The 17419-nt window shown below is 40.5% G+C and overlaps 1 protein-coding gene across 34 annotated transcripts in view; it reads left to right on the top strand.

The window, feature by feature from the left end:
- Nrxn3 (neurexin 3) overlaps positions 1–17419 on the top strand; it is a 1560627-nt gene that overhangs the window by 218574 nt on the left and 1324634 nt on the right. The window contains exon 1 of one of the 34 annotated variants that reach the window (XM_057782555.1): positions 8627–8784. The exons of the other annotated variants lie outside the window; for them this stretch is intronic. The gene's annotated coding sequence lies outside the window, so the exon portion shown is untranslated. Of the gene's footprint in view, positions 1–8626; positions 8785–17419 lie in introns of those variants that run through there. 34 annotated transcript variants of the gene reach the window in all.

The raw sequence follows: 17419 nt of genomic DNA, 5'->3' as shown, positions 1-17419 counted from the left end.
CTGATTTTCAGGTTCACTAGTCTACTGAAAAGAGACCATCATTTGGTGACCGTAGGACAGGCTTCAAAGCCACAGAGAAACCCTGTCTTGAAAAACCAAAAAAAAAAAAAAAAAAAAAAAAAAAGTTTCATTTTGCAAGAATTGTGTGTCTGAATGCAGTTATAGGAAGTAATACAAGGAGTTACCAAGTCTCCTTTATCCATTTGTCTTTGCAGTAACATCTAACAAAATGACTATGCAAGCTCAGGCAAGGCAGAGGAGTAAAGACAGATAACACCACGAGGCTTTCTCAAATTGCCTGTGTTAGAGTTACTCTCCCCTTACACTCTGGAGAGTACTAACCCACCCTCCATTTCTGTAATTCTGTTATTGCAAAATGCTGCATAAAAGAAGTCATGTCTTACGCAAGTATCAGCTAAAATTTCAGCTTTAGCTTTATTCCCTCAGTAAAACATATATCGCTGTTATTCAGCCATTCACCCATGGTAGGGTACTGCATTATTTCCATATCTGGCTATTATGAAAAAAACGGCTGTCAATGTTTAGGAATACTTTCTCATATGAGCACCCAGTAGTGCCTTTGTCATTAATTGCAAAGTAATTTTTAAAATGAAACCACGGAAGTGTTTTCCAGAGGTCTTGACAACAGTTTCTGGAAGGCCCACGCAGGAGGCCTTTGGTCATAGCATTTTGACTGTATGCATTCTTATCTTATTATAGCATTGCAACAGTGAAATCTCACTGAGTCTGTGGTGTCCATACACATTTCTTCAGTCACTTGTGATGTGGAATGTGTTTCCTGCTACGTATTTGTCGTCTTTGGGCTGTCTTTAGTGGAATGCATTGTCAGCTCTTCTCAATACTTCAATGGATTTATAAACGTGGAGTTGAGAGTTCTTTCTAGTGTTTTGTTAAATGTGAGGCTTGCACACGCATCGCCCCTTTCTGTAGCTTGCCTTTTCATCCTCCGCACACAGCCTTTTGAGCAGAGTATTATTTAAATGAAGACCACTCTATCAATTTTTGGGAGGGTAATCAGGTTTTTATTGTCAAGAATTCTTTTCCAGATGTAGCATCTTCAAGAGTCTTACCTATGTTTTATTCCTAAATATGTTACTTTTCTACATTTTTCTTTTTCAGTCCATGATGTACTTAGAGATAATTTTAATAAAAACATGACTCTTAGATTGAAGTTCATTACTTGTCTGGGAAGTTGGCTGGGCATTGTTCCTCTACTGTGGTTGTGAAGCTTATTTTTCTCCGTGGAATGCGTCTGTACCTCTGTTAAAAAAATTAGCTGACTGTATTTGTTTTGGTCTAACTTTTCAGCCACACATTCCTGTGTCTCTCCCTGTAACATTTTCCCACAGTCTTTATTTCAATACTTACACAATAGGGTTTGAAATCGGGTAAATTGATTTTCTTTGCTTCAATATTATTTTCAATATTGTATTAGGTACTCTGTTTCTTTTTCCATCCTATAACTATTTGAAAGTTTGTATCTATAACAAATATTGCTCAGATGTCAGCAGACATCACATTAAACCTGGATGCTAATCTGTGTTAACTGAAATGTTTAGTGTGTTGGTTTTTTACTCCATGAACATAGTGTGTCTCAATGTATTAAGAGTGGCTTCAATCATTTTCATCAGCATCATGCACTTTCCAGCATACAAGTCCTTTTAGAGTTATTCTTAATTTGTTCAGTGTTTATAAATGACTTTTTTTGGCTATGTAAATGTTCATTGTAAGTATATGGGCATATAATTAATATCTATGTGCATATTTTGTTCTCTGTGATACGTTGCTAAACTCACATGTAATTTTCTACTTGGGAATCACATTGTCTGAAAATAGGGATAGTGCTTTCAAGTCTGTATATTTTGCTTTTTTCCTTTTACCCCTTCCCTTCTCTTTTTTATCTTTGTCACTTTTTGCATTTCATTTCTTGTTCTTCTTTTCTCTCCCCACCCCCCACCCCCCGCCTTATTTCCCAGACTAGAACTTCCAACACTATGCTTAGTGATAATGTGGACGTTCTTGCCTTGTTCCTGATCTTAAGGGGGGGGATATAAAATTAACTTTGGAGTTCTATTAACATGAGGAAACTTACTGCTATTCTTATAGTTTTGAAAACCTTTTGAAATTGTGAGGGTGTTGGATTTTAGTGAGTGCCTTTCCTGTTCAGTTTAAATGACTGAATGATCTCGGCTCTTGTCTGGGATCATGTTGGATTACATACATACAGTTTTTAATATACAAACAACTTGCACACTTAGAATAAACCACAGTTTATTATCCACAGTGTATGATTTGTTATGTTTATTATTAAATTCTATTTGTTAATATTTTGCTAGGAATTTTGTGTCTGTAACCATGTAGGATTATTAGATTATGTGTTTTCTTTTCTACGTTGTCTCTGTCTCATATTAGTATCAGAGGAATGTTTCTGTCATCAGAATAGCTGGGAGTATATTCCCTTCTCTCCTGCTGTCTAAAGTTAGTCTATGGAATTCACATTCATCCTTTTGTAGATGTTTGGAGGAACTTTCTGTTGTAACCATCAGGGTCTGGTCACCAGGTCCATTCTGGGTAGTATTTTAATTAGGAATATGAGTTCCTAATAGGTAAGTTACTTGACAGGTAATACCAAATGATGGTTTGTGGTTGTTAGTATTTAAGATTTCATTTAAATTGTCAAAATTATTTGTTAAAATTGTTTTTGCTATTCATTTGGTTTTCCTTTTGGCATCGTCCAGGGTTATACTGACATCTCTTTTCTCATTCTTAATATTGCTCATTTGCTTCCTTTTTCTCTGTCAGTCTTGAAAGAGCTATTTCAGTTGTATTGATTCTTGAAGGAATTATTTTTGTTGTTGCTTCATTCATTTTCTAAACTTTTTGTTTTTACTTTGATTAGCTGCTGGTTTTCTCTTTATTCTTTCTTCTCCTTCAAATTTTTTTAAATCTTGAGACATAATGCCTTCACCTCATTTTAGTATGATTATTTAGTGTCGTATTTCATATATACATGTAACGTATTTTGACTGTATTTCCCCCTATATTCTCCCTCCTCTTCCACTTTTCCCCATTCTCATTTTTTTAATTTAGATGATTGACGTGAGATATGTGATTTGCAGTTAATATTATACATTTCCTTTTCTGGATATTTTATATAGTGATGTAGTCACTGATAAGTTGCCCATGTGGCTCTAAGTAACATCTCACCCATATTTCTGTAAGTCAACCTAATTAAGTTCATTGGAATGCCAAAATAATACATAAATATATAAATAAATAAGTCAGGAAAGTAGAAGGAAGTCTCTTTGAGAAGAAAATGGGCATCAGTGTAAGTAGAAGGGTACAAGAGAGAATATTGGGTAAATATGGTCAGAATACATTGTGAGCATAGATGAAATGTCAAACTGAAACCCATTACTGCAAAATATTAATGTATGCTTATAAAAATAGGTTTCTTTTTTAGGATTTTTCTTTGATCCATCATACATTTTATATGTTATATATTTATTTTCCTTCATTGTAGTGTATTGTTTGATTTTCTTGAGTCTTTTGTTGTTTCATGTATTATTTTGGTGTATCTCGATTAGTTCAAAATTATGTTTAATTGCTTTTGTTATTTCTTCCTAATTTAATTAAGTGTCTGGCTGGAAAACACACTCTGGTATTACTTCTTTTAAATTGTTGGGTTTCCGTTTTATGAGTTCTCTTAGTATATATGTTGCATATAAATTTTGAAAATGTGTTTCATTTTACTCTTGGGTAAAGGATTCAGTAAAGGAGAATTAAATATTTTTTTTTTTTTTTTTTTGGATTTTCGAGACAGGGTTTCTCTGTGGTTTTGAAGCCTGTCCTGGAACTAGCTCTTGTAGACCAGGCTGGTCTCGAACTCACAGAGATCCGCCTGCCTCTGCCTCCCAAGTGCTGGGATTAAAGGCGTGCGCCACCACCGCCCGGCGAGAATTAAATATTTTTGACTGATGGCATTTTTCTATATTCTTTTGTTTTTTGTTGATGATGTGATGCAAAACAATAAGCAGTAATGCATTCTTTAACGTAAAAACAACAAACAAGATGAAATGTAAAAGCCTAATATGTAAAGTAAAAGAGAATGGGCAGCTCGATTTAAAAAGATAACCCAACCATTTGCCCTATAAACAGCAGCCACTTTTAATAAAATGACAAGAATGGGGTAACAGTAAAATTCTAGGAAAATACAGATTGGCAATATAAATTGGAATAAATCTTGAGTAACATTGATAGCTTCAAATAAATTAGACTTTAGATAAAAAAACAATTATAAGATACAGGGAGAATTACATGACAACAAAAAAGGGTTACTCTACCGAGAAGACAGTATGCTCTATATGAACGTTTTAAAAACAAAACTAACTGGAGTTAGAGACTTCACATGCCTCCATCAATAACTAATGTTTGTACTTAGTAGAAGGGTCAGGGATGACTGAGTCTCCCCATTTTCCCGGAAGTGGAAGTCTATACCTTTGTTTTGAAAAATATTTAATAAGGTATTGATAAATGTATGATAAATGACAGAATGCTTGATGGTCCCTGATAGGCTGAGTTGATAGATGTAGTTAAGATTCCCAGGGAGCTTTGCAGGGTGTGGGATTGTCCTTAGAGCTCTTAGACTCTCTAGATGAGAACTACCCTTGGGGATTGTCTTTACAGCTCTCAGTCTCTGTGGATGAGAACGTCCATCTCTCTGTCCTGTTTCTCTGATTATCATTGAACTTGTCCCTTACTGTGACTTGTTTTGGTGCTAACCTGCAAGTCCTCTGCGGTAATGTATGGCATTGGACTTTCAGCTGTTTTCTGGTGAAACAGTACTTAGCTGGACCACATATGGCAATAACTGGCTGTTAATAGACTATCATCATAGTTGGTATTTACTATTCACTTTAGCCATGTCTTGGTATTTTAGATTCTTAGAAAATCTCCATGACTGTAATGGTCGCGGTCTTCAAATTCTTGTACTACTGCTAACCTGAAGCCATTGAATTCTTCTGTTATAGACTAGTCAAACAGGTCTCTAGGAAAAATGCAAATTAGATGAGATATATTTTTCTTCAGGACACTGGCAGTTACAGAAGGAATTTAGAATTAGATACAACTAGTGGGGATTCTTTCAGAATCATTCATTTAGACTAGATTTATTGCCATTTAATTTTAAGATATGAAGAATGGAAAAATAAGCAATTGAGTTTTTCCCCCTCAGCTGGCAGAGAAACAACTACAAAACAATTTTCTCTATTCTACTGGGAATATCGAAAGTCATGGAAGAAACAAATGCATTTTTCATCTTTAAGATTAATTTTTCTAAGAGTGGAAAAGATATAACAATTTGCTGTTGTTACTTAACCTTGGAACTAAGGTTCACGGTACCCCCATTTCTTTTCATTCCCGAACAACAGGGAAAAGGCAGAATGAGCTTTCTGAAAATTCCAGTCATGTTCAGCAGAATCCGGTGTGCCTCCCTTGAGCCAACAGAATTTACATTGGTAATGCCTCTAGAACTGAAGCTCACTACGGGTAGCACGTTTATATTCTTTAGCTTCACAGACAGACTTCAGAGGAACTTTACCTGCTTGTCAGTCAGTCAACCCTAAAACATTCACTTCATTTCCTGGGATGATGAACTTCCAAAGGGTGCTAGAGAAAAATTCATCGACCTGAGGATCCTCTAGAGGCATGGGTTGCATTGAACTATTTATTGGACTCTTGCTCTTCCACTGGACTAGACAGCATCGCTTATAATCACTATTAGTTAGACACCACAATTCTGACTTCCCTTCTCTTCCTCCTCCTCTTCTCCCCCCACCATTGACTGTAAGGCTAGCATCTTATACCAGCTGCTCTGTGGTATAAACAGCAATTTACATAGCATGGTTCTGACACTATGAAGTCCAATAGTAAGTTAATAGGACATTCATTGTCTGGTGAAGGCCACAATTATTACAACACCCTGGGATCCTCTTTTAGAAGATGCTAATCCAATCCGGAAAGTGGAGCTCTAATGGCTTAGTCACTTCTCACATGGGTTTCGGAGGAACACAAACTTGACAGTTGAAACAAAGGCAGACTTTTACGTCCCTCGGCTTTTACAAACCGCCTGTATCTGGCAGGGGACCACTTTTTAACTAGTATAAAGCTAACTGGCGCACATGCAGACTAAATCCATAACTCACCCTTAACACCAATTCCTCAGGTGAGCTAATCAGCATAGTCCAAGAACAGCACCCAGAGCCAGAGGGCAGCACAACACATTCATCATTTATAGGTGATTAGTTTTGAGAATTGTAACATCTAGGTCAGGTAAGAGCGGTGAGTTGCAGAAGCTGGACTAGGTCTCTGGTTTGCTAGATTCTAATATCACAGCCGTTTACAGGAGGCACTGGACCTGTTAAGATGGTGCTTCTGTTGGAAAGCACATAGCGAGTGATGGATCGCCGGTCAGATGATGAAGTTCTGTGTGCGGCGTGGCTTATTATACACCGTGTGCTGTGTGCTTCGCACCACTGACCTGCTTCCAATCAATGCATGTTCTTCTGAATATTGATAAGATGAGGGATGCAGGGCCTTCTGCCGACCCCGAGGACATCGTGAGTGTGAATGAGCTAACGTTTTGAAGAAAAGGTTTATAAGCGGGACTTTCCACTTGGTAACCAGAAAGATCTGAATTAGTGAAAAGTCAGAATAAATAATTGCTTAGAATTTTCAAAACCTCACATTTAACAGTGAGAGCCTTCGTCAATGAGAACAGAAATTTATTAAGTGGGTTGATAGATCTATTTGTTGAATATATATGATGGTTCATAGAAAGTTTGTACTTATATGGATTTGAATCAAGAAGATCCAATTCCAAGTGTTTTAAAGCAGTTTGTTATTATGAGGAACTTGTTTGTTTCTTTTCAGGCCTCAAGCCCATGCGTATGTTCCTTAGCAAGCCTTAGTACAGCATAGGGCTGACCTGAAGTTAGTTCACACACAAAGGACTGTAGATTTTAAATACAGAACATAGAAAGAACTTCGTGGTCTACTAAGAGCTTATACGCAATGGGGTAAAGCCTGACAGAGTCTGAAATGGTAGCTGTGTGGCTTCTAATCCTGAGACAACCTTAGTAATCTATGATCACGGATAGGTTGTCTAGTGTCTCCAGAACTCTATGTGCTCATTTCTGACATTGGTAAAATACCTGTGCTGGCTAGTTTTATGTTAACTTGGTACAAGCTGTATTCATCAGAGAGGAAGGAGCCTTAACTGAGAAAATTCCTCCATAATGTTGGGCTATAGATAAGTCTGTAGGGCATTTTCTTAATTAGTGATTGACGGGGAGGACCCAGTCCATTGAGGGTGGTGCCATCCCTGGGCTGGTGGTCCTGAGTTCTATAAAATGCAGGCTGAGCAAACCATGGGGAGAAAGCCAGTTAGCAGCACCCCTCCATGGCCTCTGCATCAGCTCCTTCCTCTAGGTTCCTGTCCTGTTTGAGTTCCTGTCCTGACTTTCTTTAAGATGAACAATGCTGTGGAATTATAAGCCAAATAAACCCTCTTTCTGCCCAAGTTGCTTTGGTCATAATATTTCATCATAGTAATGGATGCTCTAACTCAGACAATGACCAGTAGTGCACACCTAATAAAATTACTGGGATATGAGATGATGTAAAGCATGGGAAATGCTGTGAATTATATCAACAATGGCGTAAAGCTCAACTACTTGTATTATTAGTAAAATTAACACAATTAAGAAACAACTGGAGATGATGCCCTTTCTTTGTGAGAGGTTTATAGGTAATAAGTGAGTCTATCTTTGTTCGTCTTGCAGAATGACAGCTCCATAGATAATGTTCTACCCCCTCATTTCTGCTTCTTGTCTAAAGCAGGAATAAATAGACGGCAATAGATGGCAGGTTCAATCCAAAAATATCCTTCAGCGTTTTATCTAACCTAGCACTGGGTGACTTAGCGCTTCTACGTAGGACTGGCATAAATGGTTTCAGGACCCCTGCATTTATTTCAGAATATCCAGACATGTGCAACTGCCTGGCACCCGGGAACTGACCAATAGGAAGGAAGGAACTGAGGTAACTGTTGCAATTGACTCCTACCTTTTGCCCTGCCTCCTGTTCTGCTCAGGGCAGTGACAGCTCAGCTTCAAAATGTCCTCTTCAGCTTTGCATTCTGATCACAGCTGTTATTGAAGGGCTCTGGCTAATAGGGGAATAGATATCCCCGGTATTTCCCAGAACGGGGTGCTCATTCTGGGACTCTTGGGTCCATGTGACTTCCTGAGCTGGTGAATCACTCTCAGAAAGGGGACAGGTTTGGCATGACACAAGCCTGCAGATTCTAGTAAATCTCCCGGGAGAGGAGGAAGCCGCTGAGAGTCTTCTTTGCTGGCTGTCGCTCCCATTGTATGCACAAAACACCCGGTCCCAGGCCCCAGATGTGTGCAGGTTCCTAATTGCCAGCACTGCACTAAGATTTGAAGGGTGAGAGAAGAGTTGCAAAATCACGAACACTGAGGGCGGTGTTAGTTAGGAAGAAGGCAGCCTCCTGCACACTGTTGTAGGTGTTAGTGAGATTATCAATTGCTGGCTCCGGCAGAGACACAGGACTGGAGGGCTTGGGGAATGTGGTGGCCCCTCTCTTCACTGCTTCTGTCCCCCACTCCCAAGGTTATGCCTTCCCAGGGATCTGTACTCTGCACTTCCATTTCTGCAGTGAAATTAGCTGGAGCTCGGCAGGTAAGTCTTTCAGCTCACCTTAAAGCAAAAGGAATGTGAGCAGTGGTGGGGCTGGTTATGCCCCATCCTCTTTATATTGGATGTTTTTTCTTAGTGCAGAAGTAGAATTTGGGAGGTTACGTGGGGAAGGGTCAGCGATTTGAAGGAGTCAGATGAAGTATGTGGCCCTGGCGGAAGAGGAAGTGGGGGGAGGTAAACAGAAAGAAGGAAGAGGACCCTGGCATTTTCTTTCTAACGAATCTTGCATTCCTTTTTTCTTGGAAATTCTTTCTGTAGGCTGGTACCTGGCTAGAGAACAGGGTCTCAGGCATGAATCACATCTCTGATGCTCTTCCCCCCACCCCCTGGTTTTGGTTACCGCTGCATAAGAGCAGGCAGACAGAAGCAGGGTTGCTGGTTGTCAATACAGGCTGCAGGAGTCAATAAGCAGCCAGACAGGGAGTGAAATTGGAGGAGGCAGCTATAGATTTCTTAGGTTATTTCTCGTGAGTTTTTTAGAACTTGTGTGATTCAGGCTTGTCAGTTACTATTCTGAGCGGGGCTGAGACAAACACATTCCCTCAGTGTACCAGATGTTGTCTCCGGGCTCCCAGTTTCCAGAGGCACCTGGGTTGGCTTCATTGTGGGGAAGGGGAGTCCAGGCAAGAGGCAGGGCTAAGGAAGTGGAAACTCTGACAGTTCTGCTGCTCTAGAATGTGGTAGGGATAATAATACGGTTACTAGGATGGTGCTAATTTAGTTGGAGACCAGGGTCTGTGCAGCGGCCAGTGCAGTTCTTAGGTAGGTCACACTGGGTACTCAGGAAACGCATGTTGATGAACTAGTACTAGCAAAAATCTATTGCTTTGGGGTAAGTTAGAATTGGAATACCATGTTTTGCTTAGAATGGAATAATAACACGCATTGGAATTATGAAAAAATAAATTCTGCTGAATCATAGAATAATCCCTTCGAGTAGAACTATTTGATTCACAAACATTCTTTCCCCTTATCTTTTTCTCTATCTCATTATTAACCACATAGATCCATAGGATTTCAGGTAGCCTATGAGACAGATTTCATGGGAGTTAATATCACTGGCTCTAAGAAATAAAGGAAAAGCTATAGCTTTTATTCAGTAGTTGGCCTTGCGTGTTTCTGCAGTGACATGGGTGCTGAAACATAAGGCTATGTATAATTTCCATTTAAACATTCATTTCAGCTCCCTCTTCTGCCAGCCTCTTGCTCGATGCTGCCAACAGGGAAAGATGTAAGTGGGTGGCTTTGCTCTCTTTGCATCTTAATGGAGACAAAATAATCAGAGGGTAGGTAACCAGCACACAGGCGATTGGGGAATGCATGGTGACCGGACGTTTTGCCTCTGGGAGGCAATAAAGGGGATGATCAGGTGACTCTTCCCCATTCCTTAGGCTGCACTCCTCTCTGATAGCTGTACAGGGCTTGGCTTCCTCTGCACCACTGTTTGAAACAGAATCTGAAAGTGCATGCTCTCCCTTTCCATCTTGCTTAATCCAATATTCTATTATTTTCTCAGCTACTAAACTATTCTATTATCACTGATCACAGCCTGCTCGGTTCAGAGTGTTGGCCATGGGCTGTGCTGTACATACAAGCTCCAGGGGCTGCCTGGAGCAATGCTGGGGATGGAGTTGGGGGTTCCAGGTAATTTATAAGTTTACAACGGTGCAGGCTGGGAGGCTGCCTGAGAGCCAAGGGGGATGTGGACAGATGTTGTACATACTTGATAGATGGGGCTCAGCTCATGCCTCCACCTAGGCTTAAAGATGGGCGTGGGTCATATTCATTCATTCAACCCACACAAAAATACTGACTTAATAGAGTTTTTGGCATACTCAGAGAATGAAATGCCATGTCCTCCCTCCCACCTACATCCTTCCTCTCTCCCTCTCTCTGAAATAGGATTTCATGTAGCCTAGGCTGGCTTCCAACTCCCTGTCTAGCCCAGGATGGTCTGAGACGGAGACTTTTAACCCTTTTCCCTTCACCTCCTGAGTACTGGGATCACAGACATGTGCCACCATACCTGGTTTATACAGTGTTAGCGATTGAGCGAACCCAGGACGTCCTTCGTGATAGCCAAACACTCCACCAACTGAGCCACAGCCCAGCCCCAATACTAGGCCACCTTTTCCCCAAGCAGGCTACTCTACTTCCCAGCTATGGAAGGCAGTTGCATTCTCTCACTGATTTCTCAGCTTAGAAAGAAGTTTTATCTGATTTCACAGATGAGGAAACCGAGAGTCACGCATTTTATACGCACCTTTCCTAACACCGCACAGCCAGGGAGTAGAGGAATCCGGATTGAAAACAGTTGCTTTAAATGTATTGTGTCTGCCGAAAATCACATTTGGAGCAGATTCTTTTATGAGCTGGTGCATGTTTGGGGCTGCAAAGATTCGGGAAAGTACCCCATGGAAGAGTAAGAATGGAAGTGAGCCTCGAAGGGATGACAGATAACAAAAGCACAACTCCAAGTGTCTGTAACAATGAGGGTGGTTACTGGTTCATGTCATTGAGATGAATGTCTCCCTGGTCTGGAATTTTCTGTCTGATGTCACTTGCTGTGTTGACTTTATCATTAGGTTCTACCTACTATTCTCTATTAACAGTGGTCCTCAACCTTTCTAATGGTGTGACCCTTTAATACAGTTTCTCACGTTGTGGTGACCCCCAACCATAGAATTATGTTCATTGCTACTTCATAGCTGTGGTTTGCCTACTGTTACAAATCACAGTGTAAATATTTGTGTTCCCCAATGGTCTTAGGTGACTCCAGTGACAGAGTTGTTCATCCCCCAAAGGGTTGAGACCTGCTGTTCTAGATCCACCAGCTCAAAAGCTGTAGGATGACTACAGTGTTCACACACACACACACACACGGATTTTAAGGTTTGTTTTTTCTTATTGGCCTCAGCCATGTTATTGAAAAATAGAAGATAAAAAGCTATTTAACACCTCTTCCTGGGTAGTGGTGGCACATGCCTTTAATTCCAGCACTTGGGAGCAGAGGCGGGAGGATCTCTGTGAGTTCAAGGCCAGCCTGGTTTACAGAGCTAGTTTTTTTTATTATATTAATTAATTGATTTATTTATTTATTTTTTGACAGGCACCAAAAGCTACACAGAGAAACTCTGGCTCCAAATAAACCAAAATAAATGAAACAAAACAAATCTCAACTCAACACCTTTTCCTAAAGAATATAGTTGAGATTAATGGAAAAGAATTGTTTTTTTTCCAGAGGGAAAGCAAGGTGGGAAAAGGAGAATGGATTTTTGGTATCCCCTTGTCATCCTCTAGCAGAGAGCTGAGTTGAGTGTGGTAGCGGGAACTGAAATCTCAGATGAACAGCCAGGGTAGGGGGAGAGTTGGATCAGGAGAGGCAAGCAGCCAGCAAAATCCACTTACCAGAGTATCTGACCCTAAAGCTATATTGCCACAGCTGGATAGCTCCATCTCAGACTCCAGAGGTTCTCTGAATAATGAGTTAGGAATCAATGTTGCCAACAGGTTGGGTTCACATGGCTGGAAGTGATTGACTAGTCTTCCCATGAATGCTCCCAAGATGCCTCCCCTGTCTGAGGCTACACAAGGTTTGTACCTTAGTAACCTTTCCATGCCGTGGCCACCGATTTTGGTATAACTTTGCTCACCACTGATCATATAAAGATAAAGCGAGAGCCCTAGGTCTCGAGAGCCTGATACATGGTCCTAAGGCTATAGCTTCCAACAGTTTCACTCTCTCTCTACCAACCAATGCCTACATTTTCCCAAGGGCTTCTGAGGTCAAGAGGAGAAAGCTGTATTTTGTCCTCCAAAAATATAGAGTTCCTTCTCCTTCTCCACCCCCTACTCCCTCTTCTTCTTTCCTAGAGAAGCATGAGAGGTAAGAAGGCAGGATTCTGTGCTAGAAGCAATGAAGACATATGGATTTAGTCTGGGTCCTGTGTAGACAGTTTCCCAGTTGGACTTTGTACAAGTTTCTTTAATTTCTGAGACCGAAGCCTCAGCACAGGCTTTTCTTTCTGTCTTCTTTCTCCAGGAAGAATTATTTTACTGTCAAGCTTTGTTATTCTAGCAGAGCGTGCTGGGTTGTGCTTTGGAAGGCTGTTTCTGCCTGCTTGAGTCAAATTAGATGTAGCAGGTGCAAAGGGCTGAAGGAGACTCAGTGGTTGATAGAATTACAGCCTGAATTCGTGGAGGCATTTGGAGCCCTGAACGTTGACCCTTTGAGTCCTGTACTGAACTGATCCCCCAGCTTTCCTCAGCCTGTGTTGCATTCACTTGTGAGAAACTACAAGACCCCAAGTGGTGTCTGGAAATAAGCCTAGCTAACATGGCTTCTTCTCTTCCCTTTCTGCTGTTTGGCATCCCTGGGTTTCCTTTACACATCTCACCAGTCAAGCAAGTCTTATTAATGTTATATCCAAATCCCTCTTAAACCCCATGACCTTATTCATCTCCACTGTTCCAGTGCTGTGTTCTGCCTCACTGAGCTTTTTAAAAGTTTTTTAAATATAATTTTTGATAATTTCATGCCTGTATGTGATATATTGTAAACGTATTCACCCCGTCACTCCCTTTTATCCCCACTTTACTCCTAAATACCCCCTTTTAAAAATATGAAATATTTTCCTTATTTCTCTCATGTCCATGGGAGTGTGTGCATGTGTGTGTGTGTGTGTGTGTGTGTGCACTCAAGATAGACTCAAGAAAGGTTATTGAATGAACGTGGAATAAAATCTTGACACAGGTGGAGTGTTAGGATAACAGGCTCTGTGTTCCCAACCCTCTGCTGTCTGCAAGATAAACACCAAGTTGTTGTTTCTATGAATAATTATGGGAAATACTGAGGTCCTCTTCCTTTCAGCATATCGTGTGCCTGTGATTGACTTCTTTCTGTCTCATAGTTTCACAAGTACATGGCAGCCATGTTTGCTTCCACATGAAAGACCATCCCCCAGACTTCCCACATTCCTCCCTTGCTTCTCAAAGGGCTCATTTTATCAGGTTCGTTTTTGGCAGCTGCTGGGAAACCTGATCTAAGCCCAAGCAATGCTAGAAGTGCCTGCTTAACAGCTTGGCAGGGAAGAGAGGCAATTGAATTACCTGCTTACACTTCTGATCTCCCAAGCTTATGTCAGAGCGAGAAGATAATAGAAGAAATTGTTAACACTGCTTGGGACTAGTGAGTCCACACAGTGGAGAGATTTATCACATGAAAATGCCTGCTTTCTCTGAAGGTGAATCTCTTTCTCCATCACAACTGCCTACTTCCCCTCATTTTCCCCATAACAAATTTCCCTCTACGCTATCTTTACTCTGGGTACATTTGCTCTGGAAACAGAAAGACCTGGTAGGCAGCTCACAGCTCATGGTCAGCTTGATGGTAGTCTAGGAATTAATCCAGAGAAGTCAATTTTAGGGACTTCAAGGCAACTCTATGCTCAGAAAATTCTCCCCAGTGTGATGGCATTTAAAGTAGGTGGGTAAGGGGATTCATGCTGGGTTTCTCCACTGTATGCTGAAGGGATGAGAAAATGCTTGGAACGTAAGCCCTAAGACAGGTTAAGGATGGAAGTTTCTGGGAATGTCAGTACATCTTAGGTTGAATGTTACCCTGAATGCCTTCTACTCAATGAATTTACTTATAAAACATTAATAGGAATCATCAAATGAGGGTGATCAAATATCCTCTCCCAGAAAGTCCTATACCAGGGCTTCAATTTCCACCATTTGAAACTTATTCCTAATGCCTCAAGATAAAATATGAGTAGTTTTACAGACCCCCCTGCCAAGGGTCTTTCATTCATTCAACACATGCATTTAAGGCTGGGGATTGAGCTGGTGGCTCTCAGCCACGAGAATGAGAATGTCTCATGGAAAATAAAAACATAAACAGAACTCATGACACACCAGTCGGTCGCTGTTCTTTGTGCTTGCTGTTTGTGAGTCACTTCATTGACACAACAGCTTCAAGAGACACATCCTCATTTTGTAAGACGGGGCACTGGGACCATGAGTTTAGTGTCTTTCCTAAACGCAAAGAGTTAATAATTCAGAAGCCAAAGAGTACAGAATTCAGGAACAATTTTTTTGAATAACCATGTATAAGGTGCCTTGAGAGCAGAGGGAAGATTGAGCTGTGTGGATGCAGGAAAGACAAGTGCAATGGTGACCAGGCCCACCATCTCCACAGTGGCCTTTGGCAGTTCAGCGTCATCTTCTTTCTTAATCGGTTGAGCTAGTTCTGTGAGCTAGCCCATGTTTCTAGCATCTATATATTGTTGGCATTCATATGTTTGGTGCCTGCGATGGGAATAGCAGAATCTGAGGATGCAGATAGTATTAAAAATGATGTGGGCCTGCATCTTGATTTCCTCAGACAGAGGGAGAGTATTAGGAAGGTAGACTTCAGTCCCTACTATTTTTCCTAGACCTTGTGACCTTGAGACCTTTTATTCATGGAACTCAGGAAGGTCTATTTTTATTTTTTATGGTGGGAAACCTAACCAAACTTCCTTACATTCCAAAGGAGTTTTAGAGGGTTCCCTAGGGAGAGAGTCTAAGAGTAGCTCTGCATGGAAGAGTGTAGCTTGACTCGCGCCTTCTACAAAGTGTTTCATGGTTTTGTCTTTCATCCTGCTCCTCCCTTGCTTAGTGATCACAAGATTTATGCAACAGCTCCGGGTCTTTCTCTGTGAGTTGATATGAGAATTTCTTTCTCAAGTAATTTTTTTTTAAAGAATTCTGAAGTGTTCTATTGTCGGTCCCATTAAGTTGCTTGTCTGTTTCTAAACCTGTCATTGTACCCAGGGAAATAATTAGCCTAGACCAATGACTATAAAGATGGAGTAAGAGCAGTGAAATAGTTGATCTCCAGGGACTTCAGTATATCTTAGAAATAGGTGGTAGCATCCTTCATCACCTATCAAGTGATGAGCAGTATTGTAGTTCTTTAGAGCAATAGTTCTCAGCCCGTGGGTTATGACCCCTTTGGGAGTTGAATGACCCTTTCACAGGGGTTGCATATCAACTATCCTGCATATAAGATATTTACATTATGATTCATAACAGTAGAAAAATTACTGTTATGAAGTAGCAATGAAATAATTTTATGGTTGGGGGTTACCACAGCATGAGGAACTATATCTAAGGGCCATAGCATTGGAAGGTTGAGAACCACTGCTCTAGAGGGTATTTTCTCTCAGGGCTGGCCCATGCCTTTTTGTATTCTTACCCACCAATATTTTTACTCTATTTCAGCAATAATACCAATGGAGCTCAAGACTGAAAGAATAGGAAATAGTAGATAACACAAAGGGCATGCAAAGTATAAACTAGCATTTTTGTTTTTATATAAAATTAAATAACTATGAAATTTATTCATGAGTAAATTTATGTATGGTTTATACATAAGCCATAGCAACTGTGCATGCTAACGAGATAGCCTGTATGATTTTGGTACTTGCACACAAACTGACTTTTGCAATGGTCCTTAAGTACTTTTATTTCTGAACTGGAGTTCCTGTTCAGAGCAGAGGGACTAAGCCCATCTCTGGTCCTACAGATGGTGCTGGTTGGGTGTCAGCATATGGGGAGATACGTGGGAGGAGAAGCTGGTGTTAGTAGGGCTGTGTTGGAACATTGGATTCAAACAAAGGGAAAGTCTTAAGGCTTCGTTGATGAAGGAAAATCTCGTTAGCTGAAGGATTCAGATCTCTGGCAATGATGATGAAGAGACTACTGTCCTGAGATGATTCAAACTCTATTGGACACCATCCTGAGGGACAGTCAACAGTTAAGGAACTAACAGCAGAAGAGTCGGGGTACTTCCTAAAGATTTATTTACCCTGATATTCAAATCACAGGAAGACTTTACTAAGAAAGAAAATTACAGACCAATCTCACTCATGAATATTAATGCAAAAATACTCAATAAGATACTGACAAATGTAATCCAAGAACACATTAGAAAAATCAGTCACCATGACCAAATAGGCTCCATCCCAGAGATGTAGAGATGGTTCAACATACAAAAATCTGTCAGTGTAATCCACCATAAAAACAAACTGATTAAAAAAAAAAAAAAAACCTACATGATCATTTCGTTAGATGCTAAAAAAAAGTCTTTGACAAAATACAATAAAGGTCTTGGAGAGAGCAGGGTTACAAGGAACATACCTAAACATAATAAAGGCAATACACAGCAAGCCAACAGCCAACATCAAACTAAATGGAGAGAAACTCAAAATGATCCCACTGAAATCAGGAACAAGGCAAGGTTGTCCACTCTCTCCATATCTATTCAATATAGTACTTGATGTTCTAACTAGAGCAATAAGGCTACAAAAGGAGATCAAGGAGATACAAATTGGAAAAGAAGAAGTCAAACTCTCACTATTTGCTGAAGCAACTCCAAAAATTCTATCAAGGAACTTCTACAACTCATAAACACCTTCAGTAATGTGGCAAGATACAAGATTAACTCAAAAAAATCAGCAGCCCTCCTGTACACAGATGATAAAAAGGCTGGGGAAGCCGGGCGATGGTGGCGCACGCCTTTAATCCCAGCACTCGGGAGGCAGAGGCAGGCGGATCTCTGTGAGTTCGAGAC

Source organism: Chionomys nivalis, chromosome 10 (genome assembly GCF_950005125.1).
Source record: "Chionomys nivalis chromosome 10, mChiNiv1.1, whole genome shotgun sequence".
In the NCBI taxonomy this organism is placed as follows: domain Eukaryota; kingdom Metazoa; phylum Chordata; class Mammalia; order Rodentia; family Cricetidae; genus Chionomys; species Chionomys nivalis.
The sequence above is the reverse complement of the archived record's forward strand: the minus strand, read 5'-3'. Positions and strand labels throughout refer to the sequence as shown.